This window comes from Cornus florida, unplaced genomic scaffold, assembly GCF_030987335.1.
Source record: "Cornus florida cultivar Cherokee Brave unplaced genomic scaffold, ASM3098733v1 CherokeeBrave_3.0.0_Hap2_Chr11, whole genome shotgun sequence".
Classification (NCBI taxonomy): domain Eukaryota; kingdom Viridiplantae; phylum Streptophyta; class Magnoliopsida; order Cornales; family Cornaceae; genus Cornus; species Cornus florida.
Window position 1 is genome coordinate 64,754,046 of NW_026775581.1, and position 22,340 is coordinate 64,776,385.

The window sequence follows — 22,340 nt, forward strand, 5'->3', positions numbered from 1 at the left end:
TCAAAGTTATTGTATCCTCCGGTTCATCATACTAACATAGTCCCATAAATTATATGAAAGAAAAATGGTCTTCATCTTCACATACCAAAAATCATAATTTTTAGCATAAAAAATGGGAGGTGCTGATTGATGGGCACCTTGGTTTTGATTGCTTGTAGTCACCATCACGATCGATCTTCTTCGGGGTTTGTTTTCCCGTCAATAAGCTTTTAATTTGCTCTTAATCGAAATCAAGCTCTGATACCATTTATGTTGGCTGTAGTTTCAACGAACTAAATAATTTCTAAGTGTAGGGGAGAAGAACGAAAGGATCAATAAATATTATTATTCTTGTATTCAATTATTTGTTGTGTTGATATCTCTTAACAACAAACCCCTTAGACTATATATACTATTCTCTCAAAGACCATTGAACTTTTCAAGACAATTCTCAACCACACACATGATACAGGCTGTGATGTTTCTCGTTTTCCCAATTTTTCAGGCATTTTTCGCATTATTATTTTATGGCCGAGTTTCGTATTATTATTATTATTATTGTTATTATTATTTTTATGTAATTGGTTGTGATGTGTGTCATTGGTTTATTTCAAGAGGGGTGGTATGGTCTTTTGTTGTGTTAATGGCATTAATGGGGATTTAGTGATGTTGGGAGGGTGTTTTGGGCATTTTATGTGGTTACACCTTTGACCATCTTGGAGCTTGACACCTATACTCCACATGGCAGCACTCTTGCATGCACTTGTATGACTCATTCACAGGATTCTGGCTTTCATTTTGTGTAGTTATTCTTTTTTCTTTTTTTTTCTCCTCCCATCATCACCTCCATAGTCACCCTTTTTAAGCTTCATTTTGAGAGGTTTGTAGTAAGCTTTTGAGACTACTATTGGAATGAAAAATGTTCCCAAGAGGGTGAGCCTTCCATTGATGTAAGTCTTGGACCTTCAGAATTTCCCTTAGAAGCAGTGCTTTGGTTGTGTTGCAAGAGGAAATCTTGTTCATCTTTTCCTCATTTTGTTGGTGATTATAGTACATCATTTGGTGATCTTTTGAAGTGTTTGTACCAAGGATTTCAGCTCCTTTGAGGTAGGATTTCCCTAACACCAACACCCTTTGCTTTCAGTGACTCAATCCCTTGAAAATTTGGCCTGAAATGCTTTTTTGCATACCATGTATTACAAATTATAATATTTACAGTTTTCTTCTATGTAAGTGTTATTTACCTGAAAGCTGATTTTGTTTTTTTTGAGCTAGTCTAATGTTGAATAGGTACCGTGTGTTAGTTAGAAATTGTGTGCTCTATGTGTTATGTTTTGTAGTAAACATGTTGAAATAGGTATGGTGAAAATATGTTTAAATTACCTTTGCAATGTAACTATTTTGCCTTGCAAGAATGAACATGTTGTTGCATTATAAAAAAACTAATATAGTAGAGTTATCAATGCATGGGTATGATACTGAAACTTTGTTGTTAAAAGGTTGTAGTATTATGACAATTAAATAAAATGTGTTAAATCATTCATTACATTGGGAAGAAACGGGGAATAAACGAATTGCTGAAAAGAAGGAGTTTTAAAATAATACAAACTGATTTTGGGGATGGTTTTGAAACTGTGTTTGCGAAAACCGGGCGACAGGGAGTTACCTTGTGTCCGTGTCGTTAATGGGACCTTGAAGGGACGTAGGGAATCGCTTCATGCATGGTTAAGTCAGTAGGCCCCAAATGACGCTAAGGAGTTACCTTAGGTCAAGGATAGATGGCCAATCCTCTTCTTGTAGTGCTGGAGAGTTACCTCGAGCCTGGTTACATTAACGGTTTGATGACTGAGGCGTTGTTTGGAATTTTGTAAAACTGGGTGTGATATTGACATCGTATTGCATTGCATTGCATTCCATTATATTATATGTTGTTTATTTCCCGAACAAGCATGGTCCCTCTTCTTGTCACTATTCTTTGTTTGGATTCACGGAAGTATCAAGGAGTGCATTTTAGGTAAGTCCTACTAAGCTGTTGTGCTCACTCCATCCTTATTATATTTTTTTCAAGTCATGGGAAGGAGGTCGTTGAGGACATCCCTCCCTAAGCTTAGACGGATTTGGACTATATCATCTGTGGATTTTCTTTAGTATCACTGTATATGTTTTATCTATGTGAAAGTCTTGTATATTTTGAGCATGTGATGACAGTAGTACTCGTCTTTAAGGCATGTAATGTTGGACTCTTAAGACTTTAGGTTTGGATGAATGTATTAAAGGGATGAAACATGTCTATTCGGACTCTTTACCATCATTTCATTTTTGATTACATACCTTAGTTGAATATTGGAATGTAGATCTTGAAATGTATGTTTAGGACAGGTTAGGGGCGTTACAAAGGTGGTATCAGAGCATGGTTTTTTCAACCTTAGGATGACGGGTAGGGGTTATCCACGGTTAGCTATTTAGTGACTTGAATTTTTTACATGCTTACATGCTTAATTGTTTAATGATGTACAAGCATGCCTACTTGCTTATGTGGCTACATGTTTACTTACTTAATGTTGCATTACTTACGCATGCTATGTGTTTAAAGGCCTTTCTTCATGTTGAGTCATTCTCGGACAGTTATTAGTGTCACTCTTTTATGATCCATGTTTTCGTTTTATAGTGTCATGCTACCACGATGAAGGAGCTAGGGCCTTGGAAAAAAGCCAATTCAAAGCAATGTAGGGGAAGGTTTTAGCTCTAATCCCATGGAGCATGTTGATGAAAATACACTTCTTACGGACTTAGTTCCTTCATGGGGTGTTCTCGTGAGATGGGACAATATTCCACCACCCACAGATGAGGGTGAGAGGCCAGTTAGATAAGTGTTGGCCACGTTATTGAAGGATGTCATAAAAGCCACGGCTGTCATGGTTCTACAACCGGCGCCTTAGCTGGCTCCACAGCCACCAGTACAGCCAGAGGATACAGAGATGGAAAAATGCCTTAAATTGATTTCTAGATTCATTAAGCTTATGCCAATAATGTTTGAAGGGGTTCAAACCCAATGACAACTAACGACTTGTTCGACCAGGTGGAGAAACACTTGTTCACAATGGTAGTGCCAAAGATCATCTGAAAATCATTTTGGCTACCTATAACTTCTCCAGAGATGCCAAGCTATGGTGGAAGTCTGTTTCAAACAAGCTTAATATAGGGACCTTGCCTTGGGATGCTTTCAAGGAACTGTTTTATGGTTAGTATTTTCTAGTGACTAAAAGATGGCAGCTTTACAGCGAGTTTGACTCACTCTATCAGGGCAACAACATGTTGGTCACTGAGTATGAGAACATATTCACATCTCTTTCTCGCTTTGTTTCAGAGATAGTGAACGAAGAGGAAAACAAGGTCCGTAAATTTGTTCGTGGACTCCATTGTTAGATAAGACCCATTATGACAGCACAGTGTTTGAAAGTGTATTCTAAAGCAGTGGAAAGGGCTTTGATAGTTAAAGCCGAGTTGAATGACAGGAATCGGACTTGGGACCAGTGGAGATAGAGACGAGCTAGTAGTTCTTTTTCAGAAGGCCAATTTGGGTAGAGACATAAGGGTGGTTCATCCTAGATTTCTGGATAACAACTAGCACGATCTGTTCCTACGACTCCTTTACCCTTAGGGTCTGTTAGGAGTGAAGTCGTGTGCTTTCAGTAACGGTAGTTGGGGCACTACAAAATAGTGTCCATAGTTTTCATCTGCTTTAGGAGCTTATTTTGGGTGTGGCCAACAGGATCATAAGGTGAAGGAATGTCTGAGGAAGGCTGGGAGCTCAGGCAGTGGTAGGGGTATACAACAACAGCCGACACAGTCAGCAACAGTTCAGTAGGGATTCAGACCACCTCTACTACCATAACTTGTTACTCCTGCTATGATTGGATAGCAGTCAGGGATTCAGGCTAGCAGTTCTCAGGCCCAGGCACCACAGGGCCATGTTTATGCAGTGGTTCCAGTTGAGACATCTTTAGGTCCTTCAGTTGTACGGGGTATGTTTCCAGTATTTGGTTCTTGGGCCCCTATTTTATATGATTATGGTGCATCCCATTCATTCATCTCATGCTTATTTACACTTGTGTCAGGGTTAGAGATTAGTTTTCTGGATCAAACATTATGTGTTGATGCGTCAGTTAGTAGTTCTTTGTCTTTGAGTAGAGTGGTATGGGATTGTAGTATTGTGATTGCTAGATGGACTCTTATTTTTGACCTTATCCTTCGTGAGATGACTAGCTTTAACATCATTCTTGGGATGGATTGGTTAGCTTTCTTTCGTGCTATGATTGACAGCAAAGTTGGGAAAAAGCCAAAAAATATGCACCAGGAGAACTTCGATTGATCGAAGGGAAGTCCCGATCGACCGAAGAGGTCTACAATCGATCAAAATGAGGCGATGCCAGCTCAGCCAATTGGATAAAGCCTGGCAGATATTTTCGAGCCACGTCAGCTTTGATCGATCGAAGATAAGTGTTCGATTGATCGAGAATCTTCGATCTATTGAAATGCCTGCTGGCCGAGCTGTCTATTTCCCCGAGTGCGCCGATTTCTACCTAACTTGTGTAGTGATAAACGCCGAATATCGCATATTCAAGCGCCCTTATTTGCATTAGTTAAGTCCAGTATTTAATTATTTTATATAGATTATCTTCACTTGTATGTTTTTATATATTTTTAGGTTTGTTTCCCGAAAAGGAATAAAAATGATGTTTTGCTGAGTTCTTGAAGATCAAAGTGTGTAATGCTGAAATTTACAACCTGGCAGTAGTGAAGTTCAACTTTGTTCTACATTTTTGACCCACTAAAATTAAGAAATGGACTTTTATTAAAACATGAAGTACTTAGATCTTTGAGTTAGCTTTCTAAATCATCAAACGGTTTGTCATTTGGAGTTCGGACCAGAGAGTTATGGCCTTTTTACCAAAGTGCACAGAACAGCCTAGTAGTAGTGAAGTTGGACTTTTCTCTTCACTTTTAACCCACCAAACTTAAGAACTGGACTTCTTTTAAAACATGGCATACTTAGATCTTTGAGTTAGCTTTCCAAATCATCAAACAGTTTATCATTTAGAGTTCAGAGTAGGGAGTTATGGCCTTTTTACCAAAGGTGCGCAGAGTTGAGGATAACCTACGGGCCCCTGCCAAAATGGCCAGAAACTTTATAGAAATGCGGGCGCCCGCCTTACGCCTGCGGGCGCCGGCTGATTTACAGACAAGAGGGCATGGGCTCCATCCTCTTCACCTAATGTTATCCCCTTAATTAGGGGATTGCTCTGCACTTTGTCTAAAAGTCTTGGACCACGAATTTGTGGTGGATGGAAGGATAAGGTTGATATATTAGGGGCTTGATCCATGTAAAGGAGGATATCTCACATTTTGTAAGGGGCTAGAGAGAGAAATATTGAGTGCTAGAGGGTTTGTGTTGTTCTTGGCCTTTAGGTGCACGAAAATTGAAGCTCTTCAGCTCCTTTGGGGGCTGCAACTTCAACCATGAGAGGCTAACTCTCTTCCTAGGGAGTTGATGTAACCCTTGTTAAGTAAATATGTTTTAATTGTGTTTATATTTGGGAACTTTGCATATATGTGACAAGTTGTATAATCTAGAGATACACTTTGATGTGTTTGTGTTGCATTCCATATTTAATTTTGTTGAGACTCTTATCTTGTCTTAGAAATTGTTTCTTCATGATTTTGCTACTTACATCTATAGTGAGAGTGAAGATGAGATTATACAATGGTTTTATTGACATGTTGTATGGAAATTTTGATAGTCCATGGTATAGGGAAACCTTTAATGGATTATTGCTTAGTTTTTGACTTCATGTGCACTTACCACACAAATTGAGGACTTGACAGTTCATAGCTTAGGAAGGATATTTCATGCTATACCCTAGTTTAGATAGATGAATTATACCAACCTTTGATGGATTATACTTAATTCTTGAATGTGTGAACTTCTTGAAGATATTGTAGTTGTTTTGTATTTCTATATATCATGGTTACATGTATATTTTGTTCCCCAAGTTAATTGCAATTAGGCATGTTTATATGGCTTGTGGTGAAGTCAATTCCCTAGCCTTTCCCACACTCTCCTTACTTGAAATTCAAATTATTTATTTGTAGTTAATTTCAGTTTATGTATGTGACAAACAAACCAATCTAAAAGCTATCTTTCATAAATCAAACCATAAATTAATCTTACAAGCTTGATTGCCATAAGCTAGCATTCCCAGTGGTTCGACTTACCCGTCCAATAGCCATATTTTACAATGATTTGTGCTATTGGAAAGGGTTGATTTATAATTGAGACCGAATCTTTACTGATCAATTTTTGATGCCATTGCCGGGGAATGCAAACGGCTTTGTGATTAAGATTTAAAGATTAAATTTGGTTTGATTTTTAGTTTAGGATTTTGTATATATTCTGTTTTTAACTTGTTTCAAAGTATTTGAGTGTATTTGTGTAAGTGCAAGGGGCTGCTTTGCTTGGAAGGAAAATTCTAGAAATTCTAGAAATTTTGGACCCTTTGTAAGTTTTCAAAGTTGAATTTATTTGCACTCTATGCTCTATTTGTATATATTTTGCGTGAATTTTTTTTTTTTTTTATTTTTTTTATTTTTTTTTATTTGTATCTAAACAAGTGGTTGAATTAGTCCTAGATGGAGGGTAATTCTCTTCCAACTCAATTTTACACACCACATGAGTTTTGTGCATATTGCTCTAGTCATACACATCATACAAAAGATTGTCCTCCACCGGGGCAATTCTCAGATTTTTATCTAGAGCAACCAACTGAAAATTTCTTTGAACTGGGTAATGATCCATATTTCAATGGTTATGACTCGGGTTGGGGAGATCATCAAAACTTCTTGTGGCATGACATGGGAAATTCAGTCCCACAATCTCATGGGCAACAATTTCACGCCAATTTTCAACCCAATGATCATTATTTCTAGCCCTCTTCTCTTTTTCCACCATCTCAATTGGATGAGTTTATTGCTGCCAACAAACAAATGATGGAGTTTATCAGCACACAAATGCTGGATTCCAACAAATAAATGCTGGATGACACTATTAGCAAGCAATCCACCACTTATTCTCATTCCCAATCTAGAGTTGAGTTAGATGACCAAATAGCCCAAATTCAACAAATGGTTAATGCTCTAAATCATGAAAAGGAAGAAGAATTTCCCGTTGAACTTATGGCCAATCCAAAAGCAAATTCTATGAATGATGAGATTACTCCTAGTAATTTTCATCATGAGAATGATCAAATGGTTACCACATGTGAAAATGAAGAAATGGTGGTTCAAAATGAGGAAAATAATGATGAAGAGATTGTCTCCCCTAATCCAAAACAGCCCCTAAATAATCCTTTGCTTGATACACCTCATTCATGGAGGATCCTCTAAAAGTTTGCGTGGCTCATTTCAATTGTAAGGATTTTGATGTTGACACTTCTATTTGGGAGGTAAATTCTTTGCTTGATATTCCTCCACTCATTCACTCTTTTCCTTGGGCAACATCAAATATATCTCTTTCTTGGGAGCTTGCATCTCCTCCCATTCCCTCACTTGAGTTATCTAAAGCTGTTGAGCCCGAACCGCCCGATAAGCGTGAGGAAGATGTTGAAAGTCTGAAGGATAATTTTTTGAGCATTCCCGTGCTTAATATGACCCTTCACAAGTCTTTGCTTGATGTGCCCTCACTTGATCCACCTTCCCATAATCCAAAGCAGCCCCTAATTAATCCAAAGTTCTTTATTGAGGAAGAAGAGTGGGTTGAGGTTTTTCCGTCACCTTTTTTTAAATTTTATCTTCAAGCTCTCTTTCCTCCGCTTTTAAAAGAACTTTCTTATTTGGGGAAGCATGACTCTCTAGAGAGACATGGTATAGGGTAATGAGGACTAATTCAAATTATGGTTCGTCTAGCTATCGATGTTAAATTTAGCACTCTTGGGAAGCAATTCTTTTAACTTTCAAGTTTCTCTCCCAAAGTTGCCTTAGCCAATAATTTTTCGGCAATTAGCTAAGTATAACCAAAATGTGAACTTTTCTGGAATTGTCTGAAATTGCGTTCCAAAAGTCACATTCGGTTTTCTTAGTCATTTTAAAGTCTCGGTACCATTTTCGGAATTTTTCAAGGTCACTCCAGCAATTTTCTCGACAAATCCAAAGATAACAGGAAATTTTGACCTCAAGTATAACGTTTTTGCAAATGAGCTCCGATTCTTGTTCCAAGGGTTTTACAAGGTGTCTGGGGTCAATAAAAGCTTAAATTTCAAATTTGAAAATTTTTCGACCCCGACCCGGCCTCCGTTAGGCCAAAGGTCACTTCAGAAGGTGGTCTGCCCAACAGCATTGCGGGCGCCTGCCAAATGTGGAAGTGAGCTCGAACTTCTACGGGGCCTCGTCAAGACCTTGCGGGCCCCCGCTGAGACCTACCTGAATAACCCGTGGGCGCCTGCCGCCCTTTGTAGGTTTATTAAAAAGGCCCCAAACAAGGCCCATTTCAAAAACTAACTCTCCCTCTCTCTCAACCTACGACCCCAAACCTCTCCCTTGCCCTCTCAACCCTCCTTCTTCTCCTTCCATTCTTTTTCTCTCACATGTTATCCCTCATCCCTCTTCATTATTCTCTCAATCCCTCATCTCTTATTCTCTTTCCCTCCAATTTGCACCAAGCAAGGAGGCATGGTTGTGCATCTCCATTTGGGTAAGTTATCTTCCCCTTCACTCTCTCAAAGTTTTTGGTATAAATGGAGGATGGGATTGCATGTAGTGGAGATTTATGGTTGATTTGGGGCTAGTGTATCTTGATTGCAGGACAAATTTTTGGGTTTTCAAGAACCATTCATTGTCTTTGTCTCTAATTTTTGCAGAGTGCACACTACCTGCTCGAAAAAATTCCTGACCCAACTTCATCTCTCTAAATGGCACCACTTTCGGCATTATTTTGTTATCTGTTTTAAACTTGTGGCTGCATTTTTTTTTTTTCTTATGTGTCCAGCTTTGTGTTTTGTGTGGATTTTTATCTTTTAATAAAATTCATGTTTGTGTTATTAATTCTGTTTTTATTTTTCTTAAGAGACCTATGTTTTTACATGTGTATGTTAGGTGTGTTTTGACAGGTCTTCATGTCCAAGTTTGGGGGAAACATTTGCGCATTTACATAGATGGCAACCTTTGCCTTTGTCACTCCACTTGGTATTATTGTTCTTTTACCCTCTTTGCTCTTATTTTGATTTACTTGTCTTTACACATTGAGGGCAATGTGCCATTCAAGTTTCGGGGTATAGTATTACATTTTTGGTATTACATTTTTGCTTGCATGTTCTAACTTAATTCATGTAAGTTATTAAAATCTTTTTTTTGGAAAGCAATAATAGAGTAATCTTGGAACTTGTTGGAGATTGAAGCATGCATTTAAAACTTTGTGTATAGAGGCAAATGATAGTTTTGAAAATAAAGAAAAATCTAAAATGATCATGTTGATTCAAACCGGTTTGTATAAATGCTTCAATTAGATTTTCGTCGGATTTCATACTCTTCTATGCTTCACATTGCACAGATGCACACTGGAAACTTAATTGTGAGGCATGCAACCTGATTTACCTTGACCTTGACTCAGTTGATTTGAATTGATGACCCTAATGAATGGATATCTTTGGCATTGAAAAAAAAAAAAAAAAAAAAAAGTTAAATAAGGATAATGGCCAGTTTAAGTTCATATCCTTGCTAACTCGAGTCATTAAGCCCTTGGAGTGTCTTTACACTTAGCACCCTAAAGCCATCCAGTTTGGGAGTTGCTGGCCTAACGCTTGTTACATGGGTTGGTTAGAAAGCTTAAAGGACTTAGGCATTGCACGGTTATTCACAAATATAAAAATAAATAAATATAGTTCGTAGGAGTTCGTAGCCTTGCAAACTCGAGTTATTAAGCCCTTGGAGTATTTTTACACTTAGCACCATAAAGCAATCTAGTTTGGGAGTTGCTGGCCTAACACTTGCTACATGGGTTGGTTAGAAAGCTTAAGGGACTTTGGCATTGCACGACCATAATATGTATTTAAAAAAAAAAAAAAATTGTGTGTATTTTGAATAAATCATGCCTTAGAGACCTCATTTAAAAGGAAAATTCAATGATTTGAAGACTTGTTTTTTGAAATTAGAAAAAGAAGGTAAAAGCTGCATATTGGGAATCCGGTTCACTTTAAATGAAGCTTGAGATGATTTCTATTATAGATATGACAATTGAAGTATTTATATAGACTATGATGTCAATGCATGATAGTTGAAAGTTACATAGCCATTTTGTTTTATCAATGTTTCATATACACGAGGTAGTCTGCATAAGGATCCCATCTCTAGTGTTCTCTACGTTCCAAGTTTGAAAATGAGCTTCATGCATCTTTATGCACCATGTTGATGTTTGTGGGTAACATTCTTGTTAAACCCTCACGAGACTTCACTCGTCCTCTAGGAATGCTTAGGGGTTTAAAAGGCTTGTTGCATATGCTAAATTTAACCGCCACTCTCATGAAAGAGGAGATTTGTTGTCTTTTCATTAAGTGTTTTCATTCTAGTTTTGCTACGGGACTAGCAAAATGTAAGTTTGGGGGTATGATAAGCGCCGAATATTGCATATTCAAGCACCCTTATTTGCATTAGTTAAGTCCATTATTTGATTATTTTATATAAATTATCTTCATTTGCATGTTTTTATATATTTTTAGGTTTGTTTCCTAAAAAGGAATAAAAATGATGTTTTGATAAGTTCTTGAAGATCAAAGTGTGCAATGCTGAAATTTACAGCCTGGCAGCAGTGAAGTTCAACTTTGTTGTTCATTTTCAACCCACCAAAATTGAGAAATGGACTCCTATTAAAACATGACGTACTTAGATCTTTGAGTTAGATTTCCAAATCATCAAACAGTTTGTCATTTGGAGTTCGGAGCAGAAAGTTATTGCCTTTTTACCAAAGGTGCGCAGAACAGCCTGGCAACAGTGAAGTTCGACTTTACTCTTCATTTTCGACCCACTAAACTTAAGAAATGGACTTCCATTAGCACATGGTGTACTTATATCATTGAGTTAGCTTTCCAAATCATCAAATGGTTCATCATTTGGAGTTCGGAGCAGGGAGTTATGGCCTTTTTACCAAAGGTGTGTGGAGTTGAGGATGAACTGCGGGCGCCCACCAAAATGGCCAGAAACTTCATAAAAGCGCGGGCGCCTGCTGATTTGTAGACAAGAGTGTATGGGCTCCCTTCTCTTCACCTAATGTTATCCCCTTAATTAGGGGATTGCTCTGCACTTTGTCTAAGAGCCTTGGACCACGAATTTGGGGTAAATAGAAGGACAAGGTTGATATATTAGGGGCTTGATCCATGTAAAGGAGGATATCTCACATTTTGTAAGGGGCTAGAGAGAGAAATATTGAGTGCTAGAGGGTTTGTGTTGTTCTTGGCTTTTAGGTGCATGAAAATGGAAGCTCTTCAGCTCCTTTTGGGGCTGCAACTTCAACCATGACAGGCTAACTCTCTTCCTAGGGAGTTGATGTAACCCTTGTCAAGTAAATATGTTTTAATTGTGTTTATATTTGGGGAACTTTGCATATATGTGACAAGTTGTATAATCTAGAGATACACTTTGATGTGTTTGTGTTGCATTCCATATTTAATCTTGTTGAGACTTTTATCTTGTCTTAGAAATTGTTTCTTCATGATTATACTACTTACATCTTTTTAGTGAAAGTGAAGATGAGATTATATGATGGTTTTATTGACATGTTGTATGGAAATTTTGATAGTCCACAGCTTAGGGAAACCTTTAATGGATTATTGCTTAGTTTTTGACTTCATGTGCACTTAACACACAAATTGAGGACTTTGACAGTTCATAGCTTAGGAAGGATATTTCATACTATACCTTAGTTTAGATAGATGAATTATACCAACCTTTGATGGATTATACTTAATTCTTGAATGTGTGAACTTCTTGAAGTTATTGTAGTTGTCTTGTATTTCTACATATCATGGTTACATGTATATTTTGTTCCCCAAGTTAATTGTAATTAGGCATGTTTATATGGCTTGTGGTAAAGTCAATTCCCTAGCCTTTCCCACACTCTCCTTACTTGAAATTCAAATTATTTATTTGTAGTTAATTCAGTTTATGTATGTGACAAACAAACCAATCTAAAAACTATCTTTCATAAATCAAACCATAAATTAATCTTATAAGCTTGATTGCCATAAGCTAGCATTCCCAGTGGTTCGACTTACCTGTCCAATAACCCTATTTTACAATGATTTGTGTTATTGCAAAGGGTTGATTTATAATTGAGACAGAATCTTTACCGATCATGTAGCTTCGAATTTCCTCCAATCATAAACTGTAATTATACTTGGTCTTTACTCAAAGGATTGTGTAATTGATTTATTGAACATGATTGTAAGAGATAGATATTACCAATTATAGAAATAATAATTTCTTCTCTCTAGAACTAGGGTTTTTGGAAAGAAAACAAGGATGAAGATGATAATGCCAACCTCTAAGCTAGCCCTTGAGGGTTCCATAACCACTACAATGAACAGCTAAATCATTCTCTTGGGGCTAAAGATAGCCCCTAAGCTTGCTTCTCAAACCTAGCTTTTGTGTATTTTTTAGGATTTTAGTTGTAATAGATGTTTTGACCATGAATAAATATAGATCTTGTGATTTATATTTGATTTATATGGATTAATGCTTTTAATTGATCTTTTGGCTCTAGTCATATGTCCATGTATGCTAGAATTGATATTCATGTTTTTGTCTATAGATTTAATAAAGTTGATGCATGTCTATGTGTGTTGATGATGTTGATCTAGTGATGGTCAAGGCATGGTGCTTAATGGAACACTCTTGTGATTTATTTGATGGTTCACATTTGTTTTTTGATGGATTGTATCACATCTCTAGTTTAAGTAGTTTAAGTTCACGTCTCTAGCCTAGTGTAGTGTAGTTGTTTTAATTTTTTAGGTAGGTGAACAATCCATTCTTGTTTCTTGATGTTCCATACTTGTGAATGCAAAGAGTGCATGTCTCTAGATATTTGTGTGTGCATTAATGATGGTTTTATTAAATGGATATTGCTCTCATTTGATAGGTTGTGTTTTTCATTTAAATTGGCTAGACAATCTGTACTTATTTACCATCCATGCTTAGTTTCAATTAAATGTCACACACACACAAGTTACAATTTAAATTTCCCCATTAATGTACAATTGTTAGTGTTTGATGAAGTGAAGCTTAGTGGTGACCCTAAGCTGTAAGACCTCTTTCCTATATCTTTTCCCTATTTTCTAGATTGCTATTTATTTGCATTAGTTTTAATTAGATTGTAGTTTAATTAAACAATCACGAACCATCTTTGATCATTCAACCTACTAATCCGACATTAATTTCTAACACAAATGCACCTCATTTCTCTTGGGACGATCCCTACTCACTCTAACTATATTTTTAGTTGGAAGTGGTAGTGGCATTCTATAAATTTAAACTTGGCCACACTACACACTTCATTTTGCATGCAATTGGGTACATTGATGACAATCACACCAAGTTTTGGAGCCGTTGCTGAGGATTGGCACCGTCGTATTTGGGAATTAATTAGGAATTAGTACTTTTTTTTATCTTGTCTTTATTTTTATTTTATTTTGGTTACTTATTGTGTTTGTTCTTGATTGGCTAAGTGAATTGAGCCAAGAGGATGAAGCAAAGGGAAATTGAAAAGCAAAAGTAGCTAAAGAAGCCAAGCAAAGCTAAACAAGGGCATAAAAAGCTCAAAAATTAAAAATTTACAAAACAAAGCAAGGCAAAGCAAAGAAAAACAAAATTGAAAAACAATTTGAAGTTGTTTAAGGACCCTTTGTAAGCTTCTCTAAACTCTTTCTCTAGTTAGATCGTAAGCCCGCGTTGATGCAAGTCTTTATTTTCCTAGATAGATCGTAAGCCCGCGTGGAGGCAATTTAATTTTTCTTGCATATTGTTTAAAGTATGGGAGTATGTGATCATTGTATGTGGAGGATTGTTGATTGTTGATTTATTGCGGAGGAGAAGTGATTGTTACTTGCTTGTTGCTTATTTTTGTTTTGTTTGTGCATGCATGGTCATAGGTAGTTAAATCATACTCTTGTCCTACTTAATTTAAATCTTGAATCCATTGTTCGTAATTCTAAGGGAAGTGGTAATTGTAGTCATTCCATTTTATCAATGGAAGACATCAATGAGGACCATGTGGAGGATCTTGGTCACATAGACCAATAAGGTATCCTCCACTCTAATGTGCATCATGACAACATTCAAGTACCATTAGGCATGCCAAAGCCTTTCATTCCACCACAACAACAAAGCCATGTTCCATTGGGAATGCCTCAGCTAATTTTTGTTCCAAAACCTCCCATTATTCAAGGAAATTAAGGTGCTTATGGTTGTGAATCCTCCTCTTGCTTTGCGTGATCATTATATGCCAAATGAATATAATGCACCTACATGCATTCAATTTCCTCCATTTAGAGCACATCACTATGAAATTAAACCGCAAACTATTCAAATGCTTCCCAACTATCATGGACTTCCAAGTGAAGAACCTTACAAGCATTTGGATGAGATTCTTGAAGTGTGTTCCACCGTGAAATACACGGACATACCTGAAGAGGTTTTGAGATTAAAACTTTTTCCTTTCACCCTTAAGGATAAGGTAAAATATTGGTTCAATAATCTTAGGCCTTTGTCGATAACTTCTTGGGCGGAAATGCAACAAGAGTTCTTAAAAAAGTACTATCCGGTTTCAAAGACCAATGCAATTAGAACTTCAATTAGAGATTTTCTAAAGGGGAAGGGGAATTGCTTCATGAGGCATGGGAGCGCCTTAATGATTTTCTTAGGAAGTGTCCACATCACGACATTCTTAAATGGCAATTAGTGCAATTTTTCTTTGAAAGTTTGTCGGATAATTTTAAAGGAATGGTAGATACTTCCATGGGTGGTTCATATCTTGATAGGCATGAGGATGATGTATGACGTCTTTATGAAAGCATGAGTGAGAATTCAATGCATCGATCTTTGTCTTCCAAAAATGGTAGAAATCTAGGTGGAAGGAAGAATGTCGGCTTATATCAAGTTGACAATTCTAATGACATAACCCCCAAAGTTAAGCCTTTATCTTAAAGGTTTAATCCATTTTTTATCAACCAAAATTCGGTGAATCAAGTGTCTTCCTCCCCTAGTCATCATCATCATAATTCTAATGAAGTTTGTATGACTTTTTCTAGTGTCTTTCATTCTACTTCCAATTATCCCCATGGACATATGCAAAGTGAGAACCATTTGCAAGTGAATGCTGCATTTGTCAACCAAGGGAATAAACCCTATGGCACATATTACAATACCGGGTGGAGGAACCATCTAAACTTCTCTTGGAAAAGCCAAGGGGAAGGCTTAAACACTCCCCAAGGTGGTTTTCAAAGTAAGTATGTTCCGCCCCCAATGCAAAGCCAAGGTTCCCAAGGTTATAGATCATTTTTCAATCATCACATGGGAACCAATTTTCTAACTCTCATTTTCCTAATCAATCATCTTATTCTCAAGAAAATTCTAGGAGTCTTGCTTTTGAGGAAAAAGTGTTGACCACTTTGGGTACTTTGGAGGCAAATACCCAATTACTTCATTCTCATTCCCAATCCATTGCTAAGCTAGAAACCCAAGTTGGGCAAATAGCAAGTACATTGAATGCTAGGGAAAAAGGGAAAATGCCTTTGAATCCACCAAAGTAACAATTTATTGTGAAGACCAATTCCTCATCAGAAAGTCCCACAATTGAGCATGTCAATGCGGTGACGACCTTGAGAAGTGGAAAAATTGTTGACAATCAAGTTGGAGTTCACAATGAAGAGAGTGAACCGGTGCAACCAAAAGTTGACACCCGTCCTGTTTCACATTTTATTTCTCCTTCATTGTATGTGCATGAACCCTTTGTTGAAAAAATGTTGAAAGATGATTTGAAAAATTCTTGTGTTCAAAGTGATTCCCCAAAGATTTTTGAAAAAGAACTTGAGCCAAAAGCTCTATTTCCGGATGCCTTGAAAGTATCCATTTCTCTTGAAAAACAAAAGACCAAGGCCAATGAAATAATTGAAATGTTTAGGCAAGTGAAGATAAATATTCATTTCTTGGATGCAATTAAACAAATTCCGGCTTATGCCAAATTCTTGAAAGATCTTTGCACCCAAAAGAGGAATAACAAGAGCCAAGCACCAAAGAAAGTATTCTTAACCGAGCAAGTAAGCTCCATCTTACAACACAACACTCTTCTAAAATTTAAGGACCCCGGTTCACCTACTACTTCTTGCATCATTGGTGATCATGTCATTAACCGGACTCTTCTTGATTTAGGAGCAGGTGTTAATCTTCTTCCATATTCGGTGTATGTTCAATTGGGCTTAGGAGACTAAAAACCGACGTCGTTAGTTTTGCAACTAGTTAACTGATCCATCAAAAAGCCTCGGGGTATTATTAAGGATGTGTTGATTAAAATTGATAATTTTTTTTTCCCGGTCGATTTCATTGTCATTGACACGGAACCGGTCCCAAATCCCAAGAGCCAAGTTCCCGTTATCCTTGGCCGTCCCTTCTTGGCAACCGCAAATGCCAACCCTAAGTTGAATGGACAAGCATGAAGAAGTGTGTGTTGTGGAAAAGTGTCTTGAAAGTGAATGTGATAAAGTTGAGTCTTTGCTTAGCAATGAAATTTCCAAAGGTTTACCTTCCAAAATGATTTCAAAGAATGTTGTTTTAAAACCAAGTGTCCATAAATCCAACAAGTTCTTTAGGGAACAATTTGTTGGGTGGGATTCAAAATGCCATTCACCCCTTGAAGGAGGGGATGCACAACAAGATTTTTGATCCAGGCTAAAGAAGCCCAACATCTTACTAGAGACGTTAAAGACTAGTGCATTACGTAGGGTTTGACAACCCTATTCCTCCCTCATTTATATTTTTTATATGTTTCTGCGTCATCTAGATATGAACTGAATTGAAAAATCTTGCTTACGGGCCATTTCCTGCATTTTGAGTACTACCAGTGAGATTTTGATCGATTGAACTCAAGTTCAATTGATTGAAGTTCCACTTCGATCGATTGAATCACCTGGGTTGAGGACCTTTCAAATTCCATTCTGATCGATCGAAGTTTAGTTCAATCGATCGAAGTCCATTTTCAATCGATCGAAGTTAAGGGTTTAATCGATCGAAGACCTTCGATCGATCGAAAATGCATCATTTGAATTTTTCAGAAAATCACTTTAACTGTTCAGCTCCCCAACTTTAATTTTTTTTTTTCCTTTTCTTTTTATTTTTATTTTTCTTCTTTCTTCCTTATTTTTCTTTTCTTTTTCTATTTTTCTTTTTTTCCTCCTATTCATCTTCTTCCTCTCTCACCTAAACCCTAGCCTCTCATCTCTCTCTCCCTGATTCTCTTTCTCTTCTCTCAATCTCTCACCATCTCACTCCCTCAACCACCGGCCACCCTCACATCACCATCTCCACCTCTCTTCTCCAAATGCTTATTTCCCATCAACCGAGCCACCGCCGCACCACCATTAACGCCGGCAAAAAGCTTTTGGCCCACGGCCAAGCTCTTCCTCCCTCTGATGTTTCTTTTCTCACTTAGGCTCCATTTCATCCATCGTCTCCGGCCAATTTAGGCTAAGGAGGATTCGAAACAAGCTCCGGCGAGCTTCTGCAGATTCCGGTGAACCTTCGGTTGTCTTCCCCAAGTTCGGCGAGGCTTGAAAACCCCCGTCTTGTTCCAAATCTCTTCTTCTACTCTTCTCTACTTTCTAATTTGTTGGGTACGTTCCAAATTTTTAGATTTTTATTTTATTTTGCATCATTTTATTTTTATTTTATTTTTATTTTGTTTCTATTTTATTTTATTTTTTTATTATTCTTGCTTTCATTTTATTTTTGAATCTTAGTTTTTTTTTATTATTTTTAATTTTTATTATTGTTGTCATTTTGTACATAATGTTGTTTATATAAAAATTGAAAACAACAAAAACAAATAAAAAATGAAGAAAAAAAAAATAACAAAATAAAAATTTTGTTGAAAATTGTTTACAAAAAAAATTGGAAACATTTGATTGGGCCTGGACTTTGATATATGTTGAATGGTGATGGGCAAACCTTAAAATTGAAATTGGAGAATGGGGTATTGTTGAAGTAGTTTAGAAGGAGGATGGACAAATTTTATTGGTTTTGTGGATTGATTATGGGCGGTATCCCTTGTTGAATGTCGAGATTGATTAATTAATCGTGTTGAATGATATACATATGTGTTTTGATGTATTTAAAAAATTTTGGGATGTCCAATTTTAAGGGTAGACTATGCCGGATTTTTAAAATTTTTTTGAAACTTTGATTTTAAAATCCAAAAAGGTATGTGGTTTGATTTTGATGAAATGGAATTTGAAAAGACTTTTCAAAGTTAGATGTTGAAGTTAATTACAAAAGAAGAAATATTTTTGGACTTGATATATTTTTGAAAATTAAATGGCATTGAAAAGTTTGAATTGTTGTGAGTATAGTTCCACCTTGTCTGAATTGTTTGTCTTGAATATGAAATGCATGGATATGTTCTAAGTTGCTTAAATTGATTGTAAGCATGATTTGATTTGGTTTTGTGTTTTTGAATTGAAAATGATACGTTTTGTCTTCAATGCTTAAAAGTGTTTCAAATGGACCTCTTTTAAAAGTTTTGAGTGACTTGAGTGCATTGTTTTGGTAAAATGATATTTGATTGTTAAAATGCTACGTGATCACACTTGTTGGGTTTCAAATGTTGAAAAAGGGAAAATTTTGAAACTTTGTCTGAAAAATGTGAAGTTGAGTTATATGATTCCTTCTATTATTGTTCATTCATTGCATGATTCTTGTTGTAAAGTTTTTCTACAATGCAATTGAATGTTTTGACCCCCAAAGTTTTCAAAAATTCCAAATTTTCCCCAAAAGTGTTGAGAAATTCCAAAGTTGACCAAAATGCCCTTGCTTGAATTGAAGCTTATTCCCGTTTGATTCCTTTGCATCCATTTACATACACTAAGTGCCTTTGAACTTGTTTGTGATATAATTCTTGATTCTTGCCATGCTAGGGCATAAATGTTTCTTGACTTTCTTTATCATGATTCTTTATCTTCTCTTACGAACTGAGTTGAATTGCCATTCTAACCCATCTGTTTGAAGTCATTCAATTCGATTTTTGCTTAAATGACCTTGAAACTTGTCTACTGTGATCTCTTTTGAATAATTATAATGACTCGGTCATTTTCCTTCCTTTTTTTTTTTTTTTTGGTAAATTCTTTTTTTCGTCCTTTTCCCTATTTCGTCTTTTTCCCGTTTATCATTTTTCCTTGCATAACCTCACTTTTTGTACTCGGATTTGATTCTGATTTTGCATGCATCCATGATATTTGAATTCCAAGGTAATTGTATTTTTACTTTTGTAGAAAATACATTCTAGTTGTTTACTTTTTCGTAAAGGGCATGGATGCATACTTTCTTCGGAACATTCTTGATTTTTGGGGTTTCTACGTAATTATGTAAAGTAATTATTTTTCGTCTTAGGGACCATTTTATAATTTAATTTGAAAGATATTTTAGAAAAGGACCTTTTTGTAATTTTTGAAAAGTGTGACAAGTGTCATACTCTCATGGAACCACTTGTTGGCATTGGGGTGGAGAGACTTGGAAGCATGATCTTGTAACATATGGAAGGTGGAGATTCACCCACTTGTTGGCTTGAATGGTTGACAAGTGTAGGCTTAGGATTAAGCCTAGGAAGGAGCCATAGATTGGTGACAAGTGTAGTCACCAAATTAAGTCTTACATTGTGTGTGTGTAAGAGGTAGTGTAAGAGCACATAGTAAGTGGAGGAATACTAGATTCTCCACTCACCACATTTCACTTGATCTCTTTCATTTCCCTTGTTCTCAAAACCCTAACCTAGCCACCATTGAAGAAAAGCTTGGTTTAAAGCTAATTACTTCATGTTGACCTCCTTTCACTCACCTTTAACCTTGGAAAGTAAAAGTTTCCTCTCACTCTCTTCTTCAAGACCCTTGATTATTTTTTCATTTTGAGCTTGGTTGCTTGGATTATAGAGATTCAATTCTCTATTGAGGTAGGGGTGGTAGTATGTTTATACTTTAAGTGTTTTATGTCCCTTTGGGGTTTAATGTATATTGTGCACATGCTTTTAATACTATAGTCTTGCTTATTATAGGAAACCCTCACATTTTGACTTAGGGTTTATTGATTTAAGCATGTATGATATGTATATATCATGTGTAGAAAGGTTATATGATTTAATAGTATGCTAAATTCTAGTATTTTCACATGTGGTAGTAATATAGAACTCTTGAAGAATTATTAATGCTATATATAATTCTTATTGACTTGAATTGCTATATTTATTGTGAAGACAATTCTATATTCTTGTTGACTGCTTTTAGTATATAAAGCTTATTGTTGAGGCATGATTTAATTGATAAGTTAGTGGTATTGTTTTGTACATTATATCATGATGAAGACTTGTCATTTATTATGCCATTCTAGACATGGAACCCTAAGACATGGTTTGTGTGATTTCAAATTACTTATGCATGGAAGGTGGTTTACATGCCTTGATTGTTGCATATAAGTTTTGAACTTAATCACGATTGTGGACTCTCTTAGGACATTGATACGATTTTTATGGCTAGAGCTTGACTCTAGTGCGGGAGGTATGAGTTCTCCCCATTTGAGATAGTGCACACTAGGGTGGTATTCCTAGCAGGTTAATGCTCGGAATAACCATTTAGGTCTTGGTTTACTCCGGGATTTGATGTCCAAGTTTTCCACTATTTGGTTTTGCATTCAATTCCAAGTTGACAATGAATGCTTAATTGTGACTTGTAATTTTAGTTATTGGTGATTTGGTGTTGTTACGTACATCCATATTGATATTGTGTTGTGATAGAATCATTTATGTTAGTTTAAGATGATCCTTTAGAACACCCTGAACATAGACATTAAGTGGAATGACCCCTTGTATTCGTCTATATTATCTCGCAATGATACTGAAACTTTAGGGTATATACATATACTTCTTCCTACGAATAACTCGATTACTCACCTTAGTTGTGTGGGTTATTTTACAGGTAAAGAGACAATGTTCTTGGATGCTCATCATCCTTAGGGGCTTTTGAGCAATTTGAAGCATTTTTGTATATTGATATGCACTTGTTTAGCATGCTTTACTTTTGGTGTTATATTCTGATATATCATGGATGTATGGTAATTTGCAAGCTAAGGTGGCTTCGTGATGTGTAATGTGTATCTAAGTACTTTTTTTGATGCTTACTTTGTATGTATGACATGAGGCCAAGGGCTATTAACTTTAAAGGTTACAAGTATGCTTTCTTTAAAACTCAAGCATTGCCATTGTAGGCTATTTTGTGAGAATTTGAGGTTAGGTATGCCAAAATTTGTAAATGTATTGTATTGAGGTCATAGGCCTTTATAGCACGTCTACTTTATCATATTACATATGGTTACATGTTCAATTTGGCACACAACACCATTCTTGATGAAATGAACACTTAAAGTTGCATTTTTTTTTAATTTTACCCTTTTCTGATCTAGGGGCATTTTGGGTATTTTACAATTTTATTTTATTTTTTATTTTATTATTATTATTTTTTTTCCATCCACATTGCTGGGTAGAAAACTCGATTTCAGGAAGGGTTTTTTCTTTGTGTTTTTCCAAAAAAGGTCATCTTGGCCCTCAAAAACCCATTTTTTTTTTTTTTTTTTCCCGAAAAACCCTTGGTGTCAAGTTTTTGTTGAACTGTAGTATAAGTGTTCGGGTTAAGTGTACGGGTGGTGGATCTCGTAACCAGTTATGTGTACTTGGGTAGAATATGGTCACCTCAATTTTTGCCTCCTAACTGGTTAGAAAGGTCTCCTAACCGGTTAGATGGTCTAGGGTTGACTCCTTTTGACCTTTTTACCCTTTTTTTTTCCGTTAGTTATATCTTCTTCGTCCGGACTTCGAATCAAGTGAGTATTGAGTCTAAGTTTATTAATTTTTTGTTTTCTTTCCAATGTCGTGCACGGTAGCACCCAATTTCATTGTTGAAATGACCTTTTTTCCCCTAGGTTCATTTTTGTCCGTTTTTGAAATGTCACTTTCGCATTTGTTTTCTTTGGGTTCTATGACCTCATTGAGGGTCACATTGGTGTCTTAGAGA

The 22,340-nt window shown here is 36.3% G+C and overlaps 1 pseudogene; it reads right to left on the reverse strand.

Moving 5' to 3' along the window:
* Positions 1-14,862: 14,862 nt before the first annotated feature.
* On the reverse strand, positions 14,863-14,960 carry LOC132287436 (small nucleolar RNA R71; annotated as a pseudogene).
* Positions 14,961-22,340: the final 7,380 nt, after the last annotated feature.